The sequence below is a fragment of the Rhipicephalus microplus genome, chromosome 6, assembly GCF_043290135.1.
Source record: "Rhipicephalus microplus isolate Deutch F79 chromosome 6, USDA_Rmic, whole genome shotgun sequence".
In the NCBI taxonomy this organism is placed as follows: Eukaryota; Metazoa; Arthropoda; class Arachnida; order Ixodida; family Ixodidae; genus Rhipicephalus; species Rhipicephalus microplus.
This window is the reverse complement of record NC_134705.1, coordinates 85580333-85600376: the sequence shown is the minus strand read 5'-3', so window position 1 is coordinate 85600376 and position 20044 is coordinate 85580333. Positions and strand designations below refer to the sequence as shown.

The 20044-nt window shown below is 56.1% G+C and overlaps 1 protein-coding gene and 2 pseudogenes across 3 annotated transcripts in view; all 3 read right to left on the bottom strand.

Annotated features, from left to right (window-relative positions):
- The window catches only part of LOC119168652 (uncharacterized), a 293472-nt gene that overhangs the window by 153465 nt on the left and 119963 nt on the right, over window positions 1-20044 (bottom strand). The gene's annotated exons all lie outside the window — the stretch shown is intronic.
- LOC142766217 (U2 spliceosomal RNA) lies at window positions 6342-6550 on the bottom strand (annotated as a pseudogene).
- On the bottom strand, window positions 14779-14951 carry LOC142766179 (U2 spliceosomal RNA; annotated as a pseudogene).

The window sequence follows — 20044 nt, the reverse complement described above, 5'->3', positions numbered from 1 at the left end:
ATCGTGACCCAAATGCGTGGAGAACGCCTGATGACAGGCCGATTTGCTTCCGATGTGAACGAGTGGGACACATTTCCCGTCATTGCCGAAGCACGTGGACCTCACCGTATCGGGCAAACCCAAACTTCTCCAACCCCCATTCACCGGCCCACCTCTATGACCAGGAACCACCACGGCGTGAGGGCTCAGCTAATTACGACCCGACCACTACGACCACTGCCCAGTACAGTCGCTCACCTTCACCTCGACGTAGATTTTCCCGATCTCCACCACCACCTCGTTCCCCGTCCCCGTCCTCTGCCCGGCGGTTTTCTTCGGAAAACTAACGGCTGCAGCTCCTGGAGGTGACGCTGCTGATACGACTTGCTCTCCAATTCCTCTGTTGACGCTCCCGACCAATCAGAACTTGATCGACGTTGAAGTGGACGGTTTATCTGTTAAAGCCTTAGTAGACACTGGCGCCCATATTTCTGTGATGAGCCTGCACATTCGAGACCGCTTAAAGAAAGTACTTACTCCAGCCCCTTCACGCAGCGTTCGCGTTGCTGATGGTAGTACGGCTGCTGTTATTGGCGTCTGTACTGCACGCGTTACTATTGCCGGCCGTCAAACTTCAGTTCTCTTCACTGTTCTTTCTCACTGCACCAATGATGTGATCCTCGGTCTTGACTTTTTGTCCACTCATTCCGCTCTCATCGACTGTTCAGCCGGTACTGTGCAACTTGACCTACCGTGTCCGATTGATCCGCCCAGTCGACCGCAAGCCCGTATGTGCTCTGCTGAACATGTCCGTTTGTTACCGCAAACCGTGACCTGCATCACCGTTACGCCCTCGCCACCTGTATCCGATGGTGACTATGTGCTCGCGCCCATCACATCCCTTCTCTTGACCCACAGTGTTACCTTACCACACACTGTTATTCAGTTACGTGCAAACCACGCCTGCATTCCTGTGCTCAACTTTGCTCTGTGTCCGCAAGTGCTTCCGCGCGGAATCGCCCTCGCCATGCTGACTCCTTCTGAAGAATGCGTCATATCAGCTCTGTCTTCGAACGAGGCTCGACACTCCAGCTTCACACATGCTCGATCTTCGCAAGGAAGCCCGTCTCCTGATGTTAAAAAAATGATCGCGTCAGACCTTTTGCCGCATCAAGCTGACGAACTCCTTCGCGTTCTTGAGTCATACTGGGACGTATTTGACTTTTGTGATCGTCCACTAGGTCAAACCAGTGCGGTAAAGCACCGCATTGACACCGGCGATGCCTCCCCTGTCCATCGACGGCCATACCGCGTATCTTCGACCGAGCGTCACATAATTCAAGCAGAAGTCGACAACATGCTCGCCAAAGACATAATTGAACCATCATGTAGTCCATGGGCTTCCCCTGTTGTTCTTGTCAAAAAGAAGGACAACACTTGGCGATTCTGTGTTGACTACCGACATCTGAACAAGATCACTAAAAAAGACGTCTACCCGCTACCGCGCATAGACGACGCCCTAGATTGTCTTCACGGCGCTAAGTATTTTTCTTCTATTGATCTAAGAGCAGGTTACTGGCAAATTGCTGTCGATGACATGGACCGCGAGAAGACCGCTTTTGTCACCCCCGATGGTCTTTACCAATTTAAGGTCATGCCCTTCGGATTATGCAACGCTCCAGCCACCTTCGAGCGGATGATGGACTCTCTTTTGCGTGGGTTCAAATGGTCAATTTGTCTATGCTACCTTGACGACGTTATCGTCTTTTCCCCGACCTTTGAAACCCACCTCGACCGCGTTTCCTCAATACTGGCCGTATTTCGCAATGCCGGTCTCCAACTGAACTCGTCAAAGTGTCACTTCGGACGCCAGCAACTAACAATGTTGGGCCACCTTGTCGACTCCTCTGGTGTACGTCCTGATCCCGATAAAGTGCGAGCCGTGCGTAACTTCCCTGTTCCGACCTGCACTAAAGAAGTACGCAGCTTTCTCGGTCTGTGCTCGTACTTTCGACGTTTTGTGAACAACTTTGCGGAAGTCGCCCGTCCTCTCACAGACTTATTGAGAAAAGATGTCTCATTCACATGGGGCGCTGCGCAGGCTACGGCGTTCTCTACACTTATTGAATCGCTAACAAAACCACCTGTTCTGGCCCATTTCGACGTTTCTGCCCCTACCGAAGTACACACAGATGCCAGCGGTTACGGAATCGGTGCTGTTTTGGTTCAGCATCAAAGCGGCTGCGCCCGCGTTATCGCCTATGCCAGCCGTCTCCTCTCGCAGGCGGAAAGGAACTACTCCATCACCGAAAGGGAATGCCTTGCTCTCGTTTGGGCAGTAGCAAAATTTCGGCCTTATTTACATGGTCGACATTTCACTGTCATAACCGATCACCACGCACTTTGCTGGCTCTCGTCCTTGAAGGACCCCACTGGGCGCCTTGGTCGATGGGCACTACGGCTTCAAGAGTATAACTACTCGGTGTCCTACAAATCTGGCCGTTTACACCATGACGCTGACTGCTTATCTCGGAATCCAGTGGACCCACCTGAAGCGTTCGATGAATCGCCATGTGTGCTGTCTCTCTCCGCTTTAAGCAACATCCGTGAGGAACAGCGCCGAGATCCTGCCTTGCGTAACATCATCGAGAAGCTTCATTCTGCGGCACCCGATCCTTCTACTCGATTGTTCGTGCTTAAGGATGACACATTGTACCGTTGCAACGTCCGCCCTGATGGACACGAACTGCTCCTTGTGGTACCTTCCCACCTACGTGCGAGCGTGATCGGCCAGCTTCATGACGCTCCCACTGCCGGTCACCTCGGACTGTCTCGGACGTATGACCGCGTACAGCGTCGATTTTACTGGCCCAGTCTTTATCGCTCGGTCCGCAGCTACGTCGCCTCATGCGATCAGTGTCAACGCCGCAAAAAACCTTCTATGAGTCCTGCCGGGTTCCTCCAACCACTTGACGTTCCCTTTGATCCCTTCTTCCGACTTGGTCTTGACCTCCTAGGCCCTTTCCCTGCATCCACTTTGGGGAACAAGTGGATAGCTGTCGCGACGGATCATACAACCCGGTACGCTATCACGCGGGCTTTGCCAACCAGCTGCGCCACAGACGTTGCCGATTTTCTCCTGCACGACGTCATACTTCACCATGGCGCCCCACGCCAACTCCTAACAGATCGTGGGCGCTATTTCCTTTCCCGAGTTATCGACGACCTGCTTCGCTCCTGCGAGACGAAACATAAATTTACGACAGCTTACCACCCGCAAACTAACGGACTCACTGAACGATTCAACCGGACTTTAACTGATATGCTCGCTATGTACGTATCGTCCGACCACCAGGACTGGGACGTTGCATTGCCCTTCGTTACGTTTGCCTATAATTCTTCACGCCATGATGCAGCTGGTTTTTCACCTTTCTACCTGGTGTTTGGCCGTCATCCAACTTTACCTTTCGACACCATCTTTCCGACAGCCGTCGACTTTACGACTGAATACACCCGTGATGCTATCACCAGGGCTCGCAAAGCACGAGAAGTTGCTCGTCAGCGCCTTTTAGCATCGCAAGATCACCAGCGGCATCGTTACGACTCACATCACCGCCAAATTTCCTTTACACCAGGTTCTCTTGTGCTATTGTGGACTCCGACTAGACGCGTCGGACTTTCTGAAAAACTGCTTTCCCGGTACTCGGGACCCTACCGCGTATTGCGCCAGGTGACAGATGTGACATACGAGATAGCCCCGCTCGAGTCTTCCTCCGCCTCCGCTTCGCTGTCTACAGACATTGTCCACGTATCCCGCCTTAAGCTTTACCACTCGGCAACACAATAGAAAGCACCGAGACGGTGCTTCAGCACCCGGGGGTTATGTTACGAGACAATGCCCCACTTAAACAGTGAGATAGGCGCTGAGGAAGACGAGGTGACTTGTGTGTGCGCGCGCTCTCTCTTGTTCGCCATCTTGGCTTGCGCGTTGGCGCTGTGTAAATATATTTTAAAACGCCTAGTTTCCCTTGTGCCTTCACGCAACAATATCTCCGGCTGCAGAGTTTTTTTACTACACTTTGATCTTAGCCAAAAGGCCGAGAAGCGATGCAATTCATTAGCACGTAATTAAAATCCATTCTTTCACACCTCGTACTTAGTTCTGGCCAAAAGCCGGGCAAACAGTAGCAAAGCAATTCCGACGTCCACCCATGCACAACCAGCATTGTGCACCGACAGCGGCAGCGCTGGCTTCACGGCATTGCTTTTATCCCCAGTCCGCTTGAAGTTTCTAGTTTCGCTTACAAACATGTTAAAACTGAAACCTTCTTTTTCCCAGAGGTCGAAGCCACGCGTGCTTGCTTGCATGCGTACTCTCTATGCGCCCATGACGTCACACCAAATGCTTGCCGGCGAACATTATCAGCCATGTCGCGAGGGATGCTACAGCACTTGTTTTAAAAACTGATGCATAGTGTACATGTCCAACTCGAGCACCAAAGTCTGGAAGGAAAAAAAAAAAAAAAATGACTGCGCAAAATGTGAATACGTCACCCATCCAACATGGCTTCTACGCCGGCTGCCCAAGCAACGCCTCTGCAACGACGCCCACAATCATCGGCAAAAAGGTGGTGCCTTTGGCTGCTTCAGCACGCTCAACATATGCCTTGCAAGTTCCGACGTGGCGGAACACCGCACCGAGGTCGACGAAGGTCCTGCCGTGAAAGGCAGACCCGGGAATGCGTGCGAAACGTCTACCGCGTGGGTTGTGAAGCCGGTGAATGAAGGATCATGTGGCAGAGGGTGACGGAACGTGAGTGTGCGACTTGCCGCTGCGATGTCGTTCAAGCGTTCAACGGGCCGGCAGGTTCTGTCTGTCGTGGTCGAAAACGTCCGAGTCAAAGTTTTGCTGATTCCGAGGGGTAGGAGTGCTATGGTGGCGTGTACGAGGCGCTGGTGCGGCGCTCCGTCGATCGTGCCGGACGGACATGAGGCGGCCGAAGGCGGTCGTCAAGTGGTCGCGGAAATCAGTGGAGAAGTACTCGCCTGCGCTTTTCGTCGAAGACTCGCGACAGACGGTCTTCGGGAGACACGGGTGGTTGCACAAATGCGACCGTGCGTCAACGTGCAGCCATATTCGTGGATTATTTCGCCCCATTACGATAGCTTCGTCACTGCGCTCGCTGGTGTTGCTTGTTTTTGTTGACCTTCACTTGTGGCTCACACCCACTGTGGGGGATTGGCTGGTTTGTTGTTCTGCTTCTTCGACTTCTACATACTCGGCTTAGTGAAGCTGTGAGGAGTGACGAGTGGGTACGGAGGCAAAGCGCGCCCGGGGCGTGATCTCACGCGTCCTGGGGTCCACGTCGCTTCAGGTACGTGCGTGGTGCGTCCGTACGTCTAGTGCGCAATTTTCTTGGAACTTCCAGCAACTGGCAATTCCATTGAGGTGAGCGTGCGAGGATGTTCGTTGTAATTAACGAGAGCCAACGGTGGATGAGCTGGTATGAGATGGTGTTCAGAAATGAAGTGTTTGATCAACAAGGCGATGCCCGCCGTGGTGGTCTGATGGCCGTAAGGTACTCGGCTGCTGACCCGCAGGTGGTGGGATCGAATCCCGGCCGCGGCGGCTGCATTTCCCTGTGCTCAGATTAGGGTGCACGTGAAAGAACCCCAGGTGGTCGAAATTTTCCCATAATCATATGGTGGTTTTGGGACGTCAAACCCCAAAGGTCAGTGGACATAGGAAAAGCACATCGGGGCTTTGCCGCTCCACCGTACAGCAGGTGTGTGCGGAGTGGGTCGTGTGGCGTTCTTTGCGATTTTAATTTGTGATGGGGAATAGTGTAGATGCGTAGACGTGGCGAGAGCACGCGTCTTCAGGTTCAGACGCCGCGTGAAGATGTGAAATAAAAATGCCTTCGCTTGCCACTGCAACTGTAAACAGAAACACCAACCAAACCCCATTTTCTAGAGGCTTTTTTATTTTTCGTTGCGAAACGGGTGAATTCGAAAAGCGGAAACTTTCCTCCGAAACAGTAATGATAATTTCCTCAATAGTTTTATTGATATGAGTAGGAATGTTAAAAAAAATAAGAAACTTGAGTATGTACGTGTGAACATAACAAAATAAAAGAGACCCTCCATATATGAAATACACACGGAAACATTTATTTTCCCAGAGCAATCGTAAGTGCAAACACAGCTAGCGCACTCCCTGCCCGCGAATACCGCGTCAGCCGGGGCGGCGTGCCGCCACCGTCTCGGACACTCGACGCACCCACGCCGTTTACCCCGGTATCATGGGTAAATCCGAACACTCCTTCTATCATTGAATTTATTGTCGAACTCACCCCGCAGGGGGTGAGTGGGCCGATCCCGGAGGTAGTGCAATACCGGGCCAACCCGTGGCGGAGGTGAAGCAAGCTTCAAGCACTCCGCCGCATCACAAAAATAAGTTTAATATCTTGGATCCAAATAGGATCCGTATCAGATATTAAGCTGATAAGAACAGATACTACAAAGAGAAGTTTATTTAGACTCTCAACACATTCGGCAACAGAACAGAAATATTTACAAATACTCAGCCAGGAATTCGGCTGTAATGACACTCAAAACAGCACTTGACCCAATTTGGGCACAAGAAGAGCACAGCTGTATTGTACAGTAAATCATATAATATACAAAAACCTATTTACATAAACAATGGATACAGTGAAATGAAAGCACATGATCTATTACGTATTTACATGCCGAAAGGAAACTTTATACAAAGATAAGCGGCACTCCCGCAAACAAACATAAACACTACGGGGGGGGGGGGCGGTTAACAGGGGGGGGGCCAGAAGAAACCTCGTGCATGGAGCACGCCTTAATATCAGTGTAACTACGACCGAGGGAAGGGCTACATGTCTGTGCTTGTGCTATAAGGGGGGGGGGGGGGGGGTGGCCCCGCTTGGTTACAGAGTTGGGGGGGGTAGTTAATAGGGGATTAGGGGGGACACTAATTTACCATTGCGCAGGAAGAAAAATCTGGTGTGCCAGCGCCGGAGGAAGGATTCCTCGCCACTAGCCTCCAACTCCTCCGAGAGGTGCGCCCACACCAATCGCTTGATTCGGCTCACTGTGGGGTACGCGGCTCTAACGGGCTTCCTCCTCGCTTCTGCTAGCGAACGGCGCTGCCATATCACAAAGAGAGTGAGGGCGAAGACCACTCGCGCGAAGGTGCCCTTGTTGCGTCTGTGGTTTGGCGGAGGGCGGATGCCGAAGCACTGCGCAATCATGCGCCATACGGGTCTCGCAGCAGGGCAGTTTAGGAGCGCGTGGTCTTGTGTTTCTGTCTCTCGGCAGTTCGGGCAGCGGGCGTCGGGAACGATACCGAAATGGTGTAACCTTTGCCTCGTGGGGAGGACGTTCCACGCCCGTTTCCAAAGGAAGTCTTGGACCTCGCGGGGGGTGTCTCGACTGAACGTGGCGATTTCTCGCATCGCTCGCCTGGCACGTCGCTTGTCGTCTTCGTCGAGCTGGTGGGCCGTGAGTGTCTCGACCAGTCTGGCTGGCGGGTCGGACTCGATCTCGCATCCAGGGACCTCCTTTGCGAGCATACGCATAGTCGCTGCCGCCACCCTATAAAAGGGGGAGGGCGACTCGGCAAAGGGTCCGGAGTGGCCACCCGCTTCAAGCCAGTCGTTGCCCGCGCTGCTCCAGTAGAGGAGTAAACCCCTGCCCGCATAGTCGCTCTTCTGCGCTAGCGCACGGGCGGTCTTCAAGGCGAGGATCTTGCTCGTGGTCTGGACATGGGGGAGGCCAAGTCCTCCCTCGCTCGGTGCGAGCTGCAGAAGGTGGCGCTTGACTGGCGGGGGGTTGCCATCCCACATAAAAGCTGTTATGAGCTGGTTGAGGTGGTTCGCAATTCTGGTGGGCATGGTGGTCACTCGGCTAACGTGGGAGGCGAGGGCGCAGATGCTGGTCTTCACCGCTACGGCTTTGTCACGCAGGGTAAGGTCGGAGAGCTTGGCGCGTTCAATAAGTAGGTGGGCCCTGTCTATCACTCTACGCCAGGTGGATGCCGCCACACCCTCGCAGGTGAATAGCACTCCCAGGACTTTCACAGCAGAGACAGCCTCGATCGTCCCAATAGCCTCAGCCGGAAAAGGGCCAAAGAGCAAGGCCTTACTCTTGGCTTCGTTTAGCCTTGCTCCCGATGCGGCGGCGTAGGTGCTGAATACCTGGCGGAAGCGAACGAGACTGCGTGCATCTCTTAGAAAGAGTGAGAGGTCGTCCGCGAAGGCCAGGATCTTCAACTCCTCCAGGCCCGTTAGTGGCAGGCCCCTGATGCGTTCGTCGCTGGCCACAGATGTTATGAGTGGCTCGATGGAAAGGACGAAAAGGGTCGGGCCTAACGGGCACCCCTGCCTGATACCTCTTGTGTACGGGAAAGAGTCGGTCGTGGCACCGTTCACAGCTACGCAGCACTGCAGGTCCTGGTAAAGGAGCGCGATGACCGCGACGAACTCTTCCGGGAAACCAAACTCGGCCAGCGTTCCAAGCAGGTAGGAGTGCCTCACCCTGTCAAAGGCCTTAGCCTGGTCCAGGGAGAGGAAGGCCCCAGCGACTCGCTTGTGGGAGGCATACTCGAACACATCCCTGGTCAACGTTAGGTTGGTGTACATAGAGCGGCCAGGGACAGCGCAGGACTGGTGCGGAGCGATCAAGTCCGGCAGGAAAACCTTCGTTCTGTTGTTTACTATGGCCGCCACGATCTTATAATCTACATTAAGTAGGGTGATCGGGCGCCAAGATGACGGGTCGTTCGGGGGCGCACCGTCTTTAAGGATCAGGACGATCCGTCCCGCACCGAAGGAGGCCGGCTTTGCACGCTCCCCCAGTACCAGGTTGACGATATGCAGAAGGGGGGCGCCAAGGACGTCAAAAAAGGTCATGTAGAACCCCGCTGTCAGGCCATCGATGCCTGGCGCCGAGTTGGGCGACATTGACCTGATTGCCTGGCGGAGTTCGTCGAGTGAAGCGGGAGCGCATAGGGTCTCGCATTCGTCGACTTCGAGGCGTCGGAGGTTCTTGAATAAGGCCTTGTCGAGGGCGGGGTCGGGCTGCACTTCGCTCGGGTCGGGTTCGCTAAAGGCCACCTTGAAGTGGTCGCGAAATGTGGCCTCGATCTCTACCGGGTCTGAAGTAAGTGTGCCGTCGGGGCGCAACACTTCCGAGATGCGCAGCGACCCGTTCCCACTGACCTCGCGCAAGTCCGCGTCCGACGGATCGCCCGGGACGGCTCGCGCCGCTCGGGTTCCCTTGGCGGTCGCACTGAGCAGCCTGTCGTGTTGGACCATGAGTGAGTCCAAGTAGTCGCGAGTGCAAGTCGTGAGAGCGTCAGCACTTTGGATAATCCGGATTCTGCGTAGGATCTCATTCAGTCTTGCTGTTAAACGCTTCTTCCGTGCGCTACCCTCCTGCTGCAGGAGTTCCCGCCACGTCGCCTTCAGGTCGTCCCAATCGGCCGGGGATGCGCAGGGGGAAGCCAGGAGCGAACTTTCCAGCCGAGACCTAATGCGCGCGACGCACTCATCGTCTTGCAAGATCACGGGGTCGAGGCGCCAGGCTGCGTCGCGCCGCCGGGCACCCGGCTTCGCTTTCACGGTTACTACCACTGGGGCGTGGTCCGATGACTTCACCAGGGTGTTCGGCAGAGCGAGGACCTCGCACGAGATGACAAGGGGAAGCAGCATGTCTGGGACATAAATGCGGTCTAGCCGGCTCTCTGTGTGTCTTGACGTGCGGGTTGGTACAAAGTCATCACCGTGGTGGTGGACCCAGGCGTCCGTGAGCATGAGGTGTCGTAGAATCTTGGTGAGCTCCTTGGCGTGGTAGGATGAGCCACCGCGCCCCGGGCCTCTTACATCCCTCGTGGTGTCGACGACACAGTTAAAGTCGCCGAGGACCACGTGGGGAAGGGGCTCGAGAAGGTAAGCGTGCAGGTCCCGGAAGAACCGATTGGTGTCCGAACGCGTGACGGGTGCGTAGACGTTAGTGAATCGAAACTTCCTCCCGTCGATAAATAAGTCGAGTAGGAGGGTTCGTCCGTCTGCTCCGAACACGCAATGCGCCTTTTCCCGGTAACGGCCCGAGACGAAAATCACGCCGACGCCACACGCCTTGGCATTCGTCAGGGAAAAAAACCCTTCGACCTGACAGTTACGACGGAAAAGGGTCACGTCGAGAGGGGTCCTAAAGTTGGCTTCCTGCACGAACAGAAGGTCGATGCCCTGGTTCTTGGCGAACGACACCACAGCGCTTTGCTTGACTCGGTTGCGAAACCCGCGAACGTTCCAAGTTGCAAATCGCAGTGGCGTCATCGGCTAGCGTGACGTAACGACAGACGGAGTGCGGAGGGGGGAAGGAGGAAGCAGCGCGCGCCGGCGCTACGGAGAGGGGGAAACATACGGCGCCGAAAGAAAGGAGGAGGCTGCGAGAGAGCGGGTGAGGAGAGGGAAGCTACGCAGCCGGCGAGGGCAGAGATCGGGCGCATACTCAATGTTGGGGGCCAGCAGGTTTGGGGGGGGGCTCCCCTTTGCCAGCGCTGTTTGTGTCGAGCTTCTTCGCTTTTGCGTGCGGGGGAGCATCGCTGTCGCTGCTCCGCCCTTCAGGCCCGGGTCGGCGCTGCCTTGGCTCCTTGCTAGGAGTCCTGTGGCGGGCGGTCTCAACGTCGTCTTTCCGCCTTCGGGAGCGCGAGCGGGTTCGCTGCTCGCGGCCGGGTGCCGATTGGTCCGCCGTCGTATTTGGGCGTAGCGCTGAGGGAACGGAGGGAGGGAGAAGGGTGGTCCTGTCGCCGTCTCGATCGCCGGGAAGCATGTAAAACCCGCGGCTTACTATGGGTACCTCGTCCCGGGCGGGGTCTTGGGCTTGGGGTTTCAGGTCCTCGGGGGTCACTGGGGCCAGCGCGTTCGCGGGTGCTTTCGGGTCGGGGGAACTTGCCGCATCCAGCACAGGGGCATCGGGCGACGCTTCCGGTGCAACAGGCAAACTTTGGCAAACAACCTCGCCCAGCGGGTGTGCGGGTGACGCGAGGGGTGACGATGGAGTCGACACGGTTTCAAAATCGCTCGATTCCGTGTCGGAGGATGAGGCGGGCGCGGTAGAAGCCTTCATCCGCGTCTCCTCCACCGTTGCGGTCAAGGTGGTAGTTCCGCCGCTGTCTGTGACCTGGTCAGAGCTCGTATCGCGCTCCTCAGAAAGGGGGCCCTTCGTAGTCGTGGGGGATGACGACTTGGGCGAGAGCACCTGCAGGCGCGAGGAGGAGCCAACTGCCCTTGGTGAAGCGGGGCTGCGTAACTGGGAAGGGGCTGTAGCGCGGTCAGGCAAGGAAGGGAAACCGCGGGCTGCCGACGCGTAAGAGCGCCTGCGGAAGCACTCCGCGGTACCGTGCTGACCACCGCAGCGCTTACATTCTGCACTACAACCCTCCGTCTCGTGGCCGAAAGAGCTACATCGTTTACAATAGGCGGTGGTACACGCGGTTGCCATATGCCCAGACTCGCCACAGCGCGCGCACACGCGCCGCATCCCCCGGTATTCGCACATTACTCTGTGCCCAGCGATTGTCAAAAAGTTAGGAACGGGGCGGCTCATTTCTATCTTAACTAACCTGACCCCGTTCAACTTAGTCTGGCGAGAGGGTAAGGTGGCAAAGGAGATGCTCTTAACCTTGCCAAACTGGGCTAAAGCGTTACTGAGGACCTCGTCGGGCAGGAAAGCCGGATAACGGTAGACGTTCACGTACGTCACCGGCGGCCCGACTGCCTCTACCGGCACCTTCACGCTGTTAACTTCGAACCCCTCTGCCACCATTAGCCTCGTCGCCTGACTGGCGTTCCGCGTGCACACTAGGAATTTTGCTCCCCCCATGTGCTGGAGCACAAACACACTGTCGTCACCGGCGGTTCTTTCGACCGCGTCAATCAAATCGTCAACAGAAACGTCGCCCTCGGGCGCCGAGAACATAAAACAATTCTCCCTTACCGGGAGCTCAAATGGCATGGCCATGCTGGTAGGCGGATCCCGCAAGCTGCCGGGGGGGGCGAGGCTCTGGGACGACTCGTGACGTGCAGACGAGCTGCACACTGGTATGCGGCGGCTCAGCCGAGGCGGGGGCCGCTTAAGGTCTGGTGGTGGCAGGGGTCGCAGCTAGGAGCTCCGGGGCAGCAGGGGCGGACCGGGGGCCTGGCTTGACCTGGCATGTAGAGGGTCTCCGGGCGGGGAGGCCCGAAACCCAAGGGTGGCAGCCGCGTGCACGAGGCGGCGGCGGCGAAGGGCTTGCACTGGCTTTGGAACTCGACTCCGAGAGGGCCCGGGGGCCGACGCCGACGTGACGTGACCCCGGGACTCGCGCGAGGACTCGTAGGGACAGCTAACTCGACACTTTGATCTTAGCCAAAAGGCCGAGAAGCGATGCAATTCATTAGCACGTAATTAAAATCCATTCTTTCACACCTCGTACTTAGTTCTGGCCAAAAGCCGGGCAAACAGTAGCAAAGCAATTCCGACGTCCACCCATGCACAACCAGCATTGTGCACCGACAGCGGCAGCGCTGGCTTCACGGCATTGCTTTTATCCCCAGTCCGCTTGAAGTTTCTAGTTTCGCTTACAAACATGTTAAAACTGAAACCTTCTTTTTCCCAGAGGTCGAAGCCACGCGTGCTTGCTTGCATGCGTACTCTCTATGCGCCCATGACGTCACACCAAATGCTTGCCGGCGAACATTATCAGCCATGTCGCGAGGGATGCTACAGCACTTGTTTTAAAAACTGATGCATAGTGTACATGTCCAACTCGAGCACCAAAGTCTGGAAGGAAAAAAAAAAAAAAATGACTGCGCAAAATGTGAATACGTCACCCATCCAACATGGCTTCTACGCCGGCTGCCCAAGCAACGCCTCTGCAACGACGCCCACAATCATCGGCAAAAAGGTGGTGCCTTTGGCTGCTTCAGCACGCTCAACATATGCCTTGCAAGTTCCGACGTGGCGGAACACCGCACCGAGGTCGACGAAGGTCCTGCCGTGAAAGGCAGACCCGGGAATGCGTGCGAAACGTCTACCGCGTGGGTTGTGAAGCCGGTGAATGAAGGATCATGTGGCAGAGGGTGACGGAACGTGAGTGTGCGACTTGCCGCTGCGATGTCGTTCAAGCGTTCAACGGGCCGGCAGGTTCTGTCTGTCGTGGTCGAAAACGTCCGAGTCAAAGTTTTGCTGATTCCGAGGGGTAGGAGTGCTATGGTGGCGTGTACGAGGCGCTGGTGCGGCGCTCCGTCGATCGTGCCGGACGGACATGAGGCGGCCGAAGGCGGTCGTCAAGTGGTCGCGGAAATCAGTGGAGAAGTACTCGCCTGCGCTTTTCGTCGAAGACTCGCGACAGACGGTCTTCGGGAGACACGGGTGGTTGCACAAATGCGACCGTGCGTCAACGTGCAGCCATATTCGTGGATTATTTCGCCCCATTACGATAGCTTCGTCACTGCGCTCGCTGGTGTTGCTTGTTTTTGTTGACCTTCACTTGTGGCTCACACCCACTGTGGGGGATTGGCTGGTTTGTTGTTCTGCTTCTTCGACTTCTACATACTCGGCTTAGTGAAGCTGTGAGGAGTGACGAGTGGGTACGGAGGCAAAGCGCGCCCGGGGCGTGATCTCACGCGTCCTGGGGTCCACGTCGCTTCAGGTACGTGCGTGGTGCGTCCGTACGTCTAGTGCGCAATTTTCTTGGAACTTCCAGCAACTGGCAATTCCATTGAGGTGAGCGTGCGAGGATGTTCGTTGTAATTAACGAGAGCCAACGGTGGATGAGCTGGTATGAGATGGTGTTCAGAAATGAAGTGTTTGATCAACAAGGCGATGCCCGCCGTGGTGGTCTGATGGCCGTAAGGTACTCGGCTGCTGACCCGCAGGTGGTGGGATCGAATCCCGGCCGCGGCGGCTGCATTTCCCTGTGCTCAGATTAGGGTGCACGTGAAAGAACCCCAGGTGGTCGAAATTTTCCCATAATCATATGGTGGTTTTGGGACGTCAAACCCCAAAGGTCAGTGGACATAGGAAAAGCACATCGGGGCTTTGCCGCTCCACCGTACAGCAGGTGTGTGCGGAGTGGGTCGTGTGGCGTTCTTTGCGATTTTAATTTGTGATGGGGAATAGTGTAGATGCGTAGACGTGGCGAGAGCACGCGTCTTCAGGTTCAGACGCCGCGTGAAGATGTGAAATAAAAATGCCTTCGCTTGCCACTGCAACTGTAAACAGAAACACCAACCAAACCCCATTTTCTAGAGGCTTTTTTATTTTTCGTTGCGAAACGGGTGAATTCGAAAAGCGGAAATAGCTTGGCACATACATACACACTTCTACACACATACATACATACACATCGCACATGCATACACATCGTATACACACTTCTAGCTTTCCTCCGAAACAGTAATGATAATTTCCTCAATAGTTTTATTGATATGAGTAGGAATGTTAAAAAAAATAAGAAACTTGAGTATGTACGTGTGAACATAACAAAATAAAAGAGACCCTCCATATATGAAATACACACGGAAACATTTATTTTCCCAGAGCAATCGTAAGTGCAAACACAGCTAGCGCACTCCCTGCCCGCGAATACCGCGTCAGCCGGGGCGGCGTGCCGCCACCGTCTCGGACACTCGACGCACCCACGCCGTTTACCCCGGTATCATGGGTAAATCCGAACACTCCTTCTATCATTGAATTTATTGTCGAACTCACCCCGCAGGGGGTGAGTGGGCCGATCCCGGAGGTAGTGCAATACCGGGCCAACCCGTGGCGGAGGTGAAGCAAGCTTCAAGCACTCCGCCGCATCACAAAAATAAGTTTAATATCTTGGATCCAAATAGGATCCGTATCAGATATTAAGCTGATAAGAACAGATACTACACAAGGAGAAGTTTATTCAACTCTCAACGCATGAAACAAAAAAAACAGTACAGTATGCACCGCCGGGTAATCGGCTGATAACTACATCAAATACATGAGTTACTTATAGCACAGAAAAAAAACAAAGTAACATTGAACAACGGATGTGTGTATATACAAAGGTGAGTAAACAAGGCGTACAGAGAAACGAAAAAAACACGCGGGCTATATACATATATACAATGCCGGGAAAACAAGATGAGCAATGGATATCAGTTTCCCCACGAATGAATATAGACGCTGGGGGGGGGGGGGGGGGTACACAACAAGGTCTGAGTTACACCTCAAAAGATTGACACATGGGATGCATGTAGAACGCACAACTTAAACATAAGGTGTTGGAGCCGGAGGGGGGGGGGGGGGGGTTAGAAGGGAGTGATTGGGGCGGCTAGCTTGCCGTCCCTGAGGAAGAAAAATTTCGTATGCCAGCGACGGAGGAACTTTTCCTCGCCGCTGGCTTCGAGTTCGGCCGATAAATAGGCCCACAGCAGCCTTCGGATCCTCGAGACTGCCGGAAACGCGGCTCGTACTGGTTTCCTGCGCGCTTCCGCAAGCGATCGCCTCTGCCATAAAACCAACACTGTGAAAATCACCACGAGTTGGGCGAAGGCGCCTTTGTTACGTTTGTGGTTGGGAGGGGTGCGGATGCCGAAGGAGTGGGCCACCATGCGCCACACGGGTTTCACCGCGACGCATTCAAACAACGCGTGCTCCTGCGTTTCCACGACGCGACAGTTGGGGCAGCTAGCATTCGGGACTATGCCTAATTTGTTAAGGCGCTGTCTTGTAGGTAGGACGTGCCAGGCCTTTTTAAGGAGCAAATCGTGCGCCTCGCGGGGGATGCCGCAACGGAGGGAGCCAAGTTCGCTCTGCGCGCGCTTGGCCCGTTTTCGGTCGGCATCGCTTAGCTGGTTCATCGTGATGGCCTCGACGATGCGTGCTGGCGGGTCTTCGTCTACGTCACAGCCGGGTAGTTCATTCCCCAACATGCGCATTGTTGCCGCTGCCGTTTTATAGTAGGGCGCGGGTGCTTCAGCAAAAGGACCGGTGTGTCGGCCAGCGTCCAGCCAGTCGTGCCTGGCACCGCTCCAGTAGAGGAGGAGGTTGTGGCCAACGTAATCGCTCGCGCGCGCGAGCGCTCGGGCGGTTTTAAGGGCTAGAATTCTGCCTACGCTCTGTACATGTGGAAGGCCGAGACCCCCTTCGGATACTGCCAGGTGTAAGAGGTGTCTTTTTAAAGGTGGCGGTTTCCCTTCCCACAAGTACGCCGTGATGAGCTTGGACAGCTGGTTTATCGTCCTTGCGGGCATCACTGCTACTCGACTTGCGTACAAAGCAAGTGCGCAAATACTCGTTTTAACCGCCAGCGCTTTCTCGCGCAACGAGAGGTCTCGCAGGCCTGCACGCTCTGCCATTTGAGCGGCCCTTTCAAGGACGCGGGACCACGTTGACGGTGCGACTCCCTCGCTCGAAAAATATATACCGAGTACCTTTACTGTGTTGACCGCTTGAAAGGTGCCGATGGCATGCGCAGGGAAATTGCCGAAGCGAAGGGCCCTGCACTTTTCCTCGTTCAGCTGCGCTCCGGACGCTGCCGCGTAGAATGCGAAGAGCTGACGAAAACGGTCGAGGCTACTGGCGTCCCTCACGAAAAGGGAGATGTCATCGGCATAACCAAGGATCTTTAGTTCCGCAGTTCCTGTGAGCGGGAGGCCCCGAATACGCGTGTCACCGGCTACGGACGTGAGCAGGGGCTCTATGGAAAGCACAAACAGGGTCGGGCCAAGTGGGCATCCCTGTCTGATCCCACGCGTGTACTGGAAGGTGTCCGTAGTGGAGCCGTTCACAACCACATGGCACCTGAGGTCCGAGTACAGGAGCTTGATGATGTTAACAAACCCTGCCGGGAGGCCAAACTCTCGGAGCGTTTCGAACAGGTAGGCGTGCCTGACCCGGTCGAAGGCCTTGGCCTGGTCGAGGGAAAGAAAAGCTCCTGATACTCTTTTCTCGGTGGCGTACTGAAAGGCGTCTCTAGTCATGTTCAGGTTGGCAAACAGTGATCTGCCCGGAACTGCGCAGGTTTGGTGCGGCGCGATGATGTCCGGCAGAAAGGTCTTTAAACGGCTGTTTAGAATAGAGGCGACAATCTTGTAATCCGCATTCAGTAGCGTGATAGGGCGCCATGACGTGGGGTCGTTCGGTGGTGAGCCTTCCTTAAGTATCAGGACCACGCGCCCCATGGCAAACGAGGCGGGTTTCGCGTGGCCTTCGAGAATGCTGTTGATTACGCCAAGTAGCGGCTCGCTCAGGATACTAAAAAAGGTCGCATAAAACCCTGCAGTGAGGCCATCCGCGCCGGGAGCTGAGTTCGGTGGCATAGACTGGATGGCGGCCCACAATTCCTGCATCGTCGCTGCGCCGCATAAGGTCGGGCATTCACCTTCATCGAGGTGTTTCAAGAATTGGTACAGTTCTGACCGGTGCGGTAGCTCCGATGAGGTCGTTATGGGCTCCGGTTCGCGGAAAGCGGTCTCGAAGTGGCGTCGAAAGGTCGCCTCGATCTCTGCTGGGTCTTCCGTGAGTGTGCCGTCTGGGCGCCTTACTTGTAGGATCCGTACTGAGCCGTTGCCGCTTACTTCGCGCAGGTCCTCTTCCCGGTGCCCCTCTGAGGTGGTTCGGAACGCGCACTTCTCGCCGGTGATGGCTCGTTGCAGTCGTGCATGCTGTACCTTAAGCGCGGCAAGATAGTCGCGAGTGCAGGAAGTGAGACACTCGGCGTTCTGGACGATGCGCATCCTGCGCAGCAGCTCGTTCATCTGAGCCGTAATGCGTTTTTTTCTCGCTCTGCCCTCTTGTTGTAAATGCGCCTTCCAGGTCGCCTTGAGGTCGTCCCAGACGGCCGGGGTCACTCGGGGGGTCGCTCTGATTGTGGCTTCAATGCGTTGCTGCATCAGGGGGGTGGAAACCGGGTCATTTAATAAAGCCGGATCTAGGCGCCACGACGCGTTTGCTGGACTGGGGCCGGGCTTCCCGCGCACGGTTGTCACCAACGGGACGTGATCCGAAATGCCCGCCAAGGCAGGAGGCAACGGGAGCACCTCACACGCCTCAAGGGAAGGTAACAAAAGGTCAGGTAAGTAGGCGCGGTCGAGCCTACTGGCGGTGGTCCTCGACATGCGAGTGGGACCGAATGCGTTATCATGCTGGAGAACCCATGCATCCGAGAGTCGCAGTCGGCGAAGGAGTCTGACAAGGTCTTTCGCGTGGTAGGCTGAGCCTCCGCGACCTGGGCCCCTGATGTCCCTTGTGGTGTCGACGACACAGTTGAAGTCGCCGAGGACTACATGCGGGAGGGGCGCTTGCAAGGACTCGCCGAGCTCTCTAAAAAAGGTGTTCGTTTCCGTTCTCGTTGTTGGCGCGTACACATTAACGAGCCGTACTTTGCGACCGTCGATGAAGATGTCCAGGATTAGCGTACGGCCGTCGGCGCCAAACACGCAATGAGCCTTTTGCCTGAACCTTCCAGAGACGAAGACGACTCCGACCCCGCATGACTTGGCCCGCGTCAAGGAAAAGAAGGCATCGACCTGGCAAAGGTTCCGAAAAAGGGTGACATCGAGGAGGGAACGGAAATTCGCCTCTTGGACGAACAGCAGGTCAATGTCATGGAGCTTGGCCAAAGAGATGACGGCGGTTTGCTTCGTCTTATCGCGGAACCCGCGTACGTTCCAGGTGGCGAAACGCAGCCGGTCAGCCATAAAGCGGAGCTAGGAGGGGAGAGGGGGCGAGTTTACGAAAGGGTGAGTGCATGGCGCGCCAGGGGAAAGGGACACAGAGGGAGAAGGAAGGGAGCGCAGTGGGGGAAGGGCGCTGCCATCCGGGGTGGGGTCGGCGTACTAGGCGCTGGAATCGCCGGCTTGAGGGGGCGGGTCCCCTTCGCTCTCCGCGCGCTCGCCCAACTTCTGTGATTTCGCTTTCGGAGGGGCGTCGCTGTCGCTGCTCCTCGCGCCGAGCCCGGCCCGTCGCTGCTTCGTCTCTCCGCTCGTCGCTCGTTCTCTCGGATCGCTCTTAACACCCTCTCCTGTGCGTCGGCGCGAGCGCGAGCGCGAGCGTGTCCTCTGATCGCGGCCAGTCGCGGTCTGAGCTGTAATCGGGTCCCGGTTTCGGCAGAGACTGGGCAACGCATGGTCAGAGGAGGGCGCAGGGAGGGGTATCAGGCTTGGTTGAGCGCGGACTTCAGGGAGCACGTAGTACCCGCGACTCACGATGGGCAAGTCCTCTCGGGCGGGGTCTTGGCTCCTTTCTTCCAAGTCCAGGGGAGTGACTGGAGCCAGCACGTTAGTGGGTGGGTTTGCGACAAGGAGGCTCGCTGCTTCTTGCTCAGAGGCACCAGTAAGGGCTTTAGGCGCGACAGAGGAACCCTGGCGGCCGGGCCCGCCTAGCGGGCGTGCGGGCTGCGTGGTGGGTGACGATTGTGCAGAGACCGTCTCGAGGTCACTGGTGTCTGTTTCAGACGACGTGGTGGCGACGTCGTCAACGCTTCCCGGCTTCTCCCCTTCGTTGGCAGACGAAGTGTCCGCACTGCTGCCTGTGGGCGGGCCAGTATTGCAGTTGCGGTCCTCGGGTGGGAGCCCCTTCCCAATGGTGCGAGGTGCAGTCCTTGGCGATAGCACCTGTAGGCGTGGGGCACTGGCGGCCTTCGATACGGCAGGGCCGCTTACATGTACAAGTGAGGGGGTGGTATCAGTCAGTGTGGGGAAACCGCGGGCGGCAGACGCGTAAGAGCGCCTCCGAAAACACTCGCGCGTCCCGTGGTGGCCGCCACAGCGTTTACATTCGGCCTCGCAGCCCTCCGTATCGTGGCCAAAAATGCCACACCGTCTGCAGTACGCGGCAGAACATGCGGTCGCCATATGTCCGACCTCGCCGCAGCGGGCGCACACGCGACGCATCCCACGGTATTCACACATGACTTTGTGCCCCGCTATTGTCATGAAATTAGGAACAGGCCGGGACATTTCTATTTTGACTAGCCTCACACCATTTAGCTTAGTCTGGCGAGTCGCCA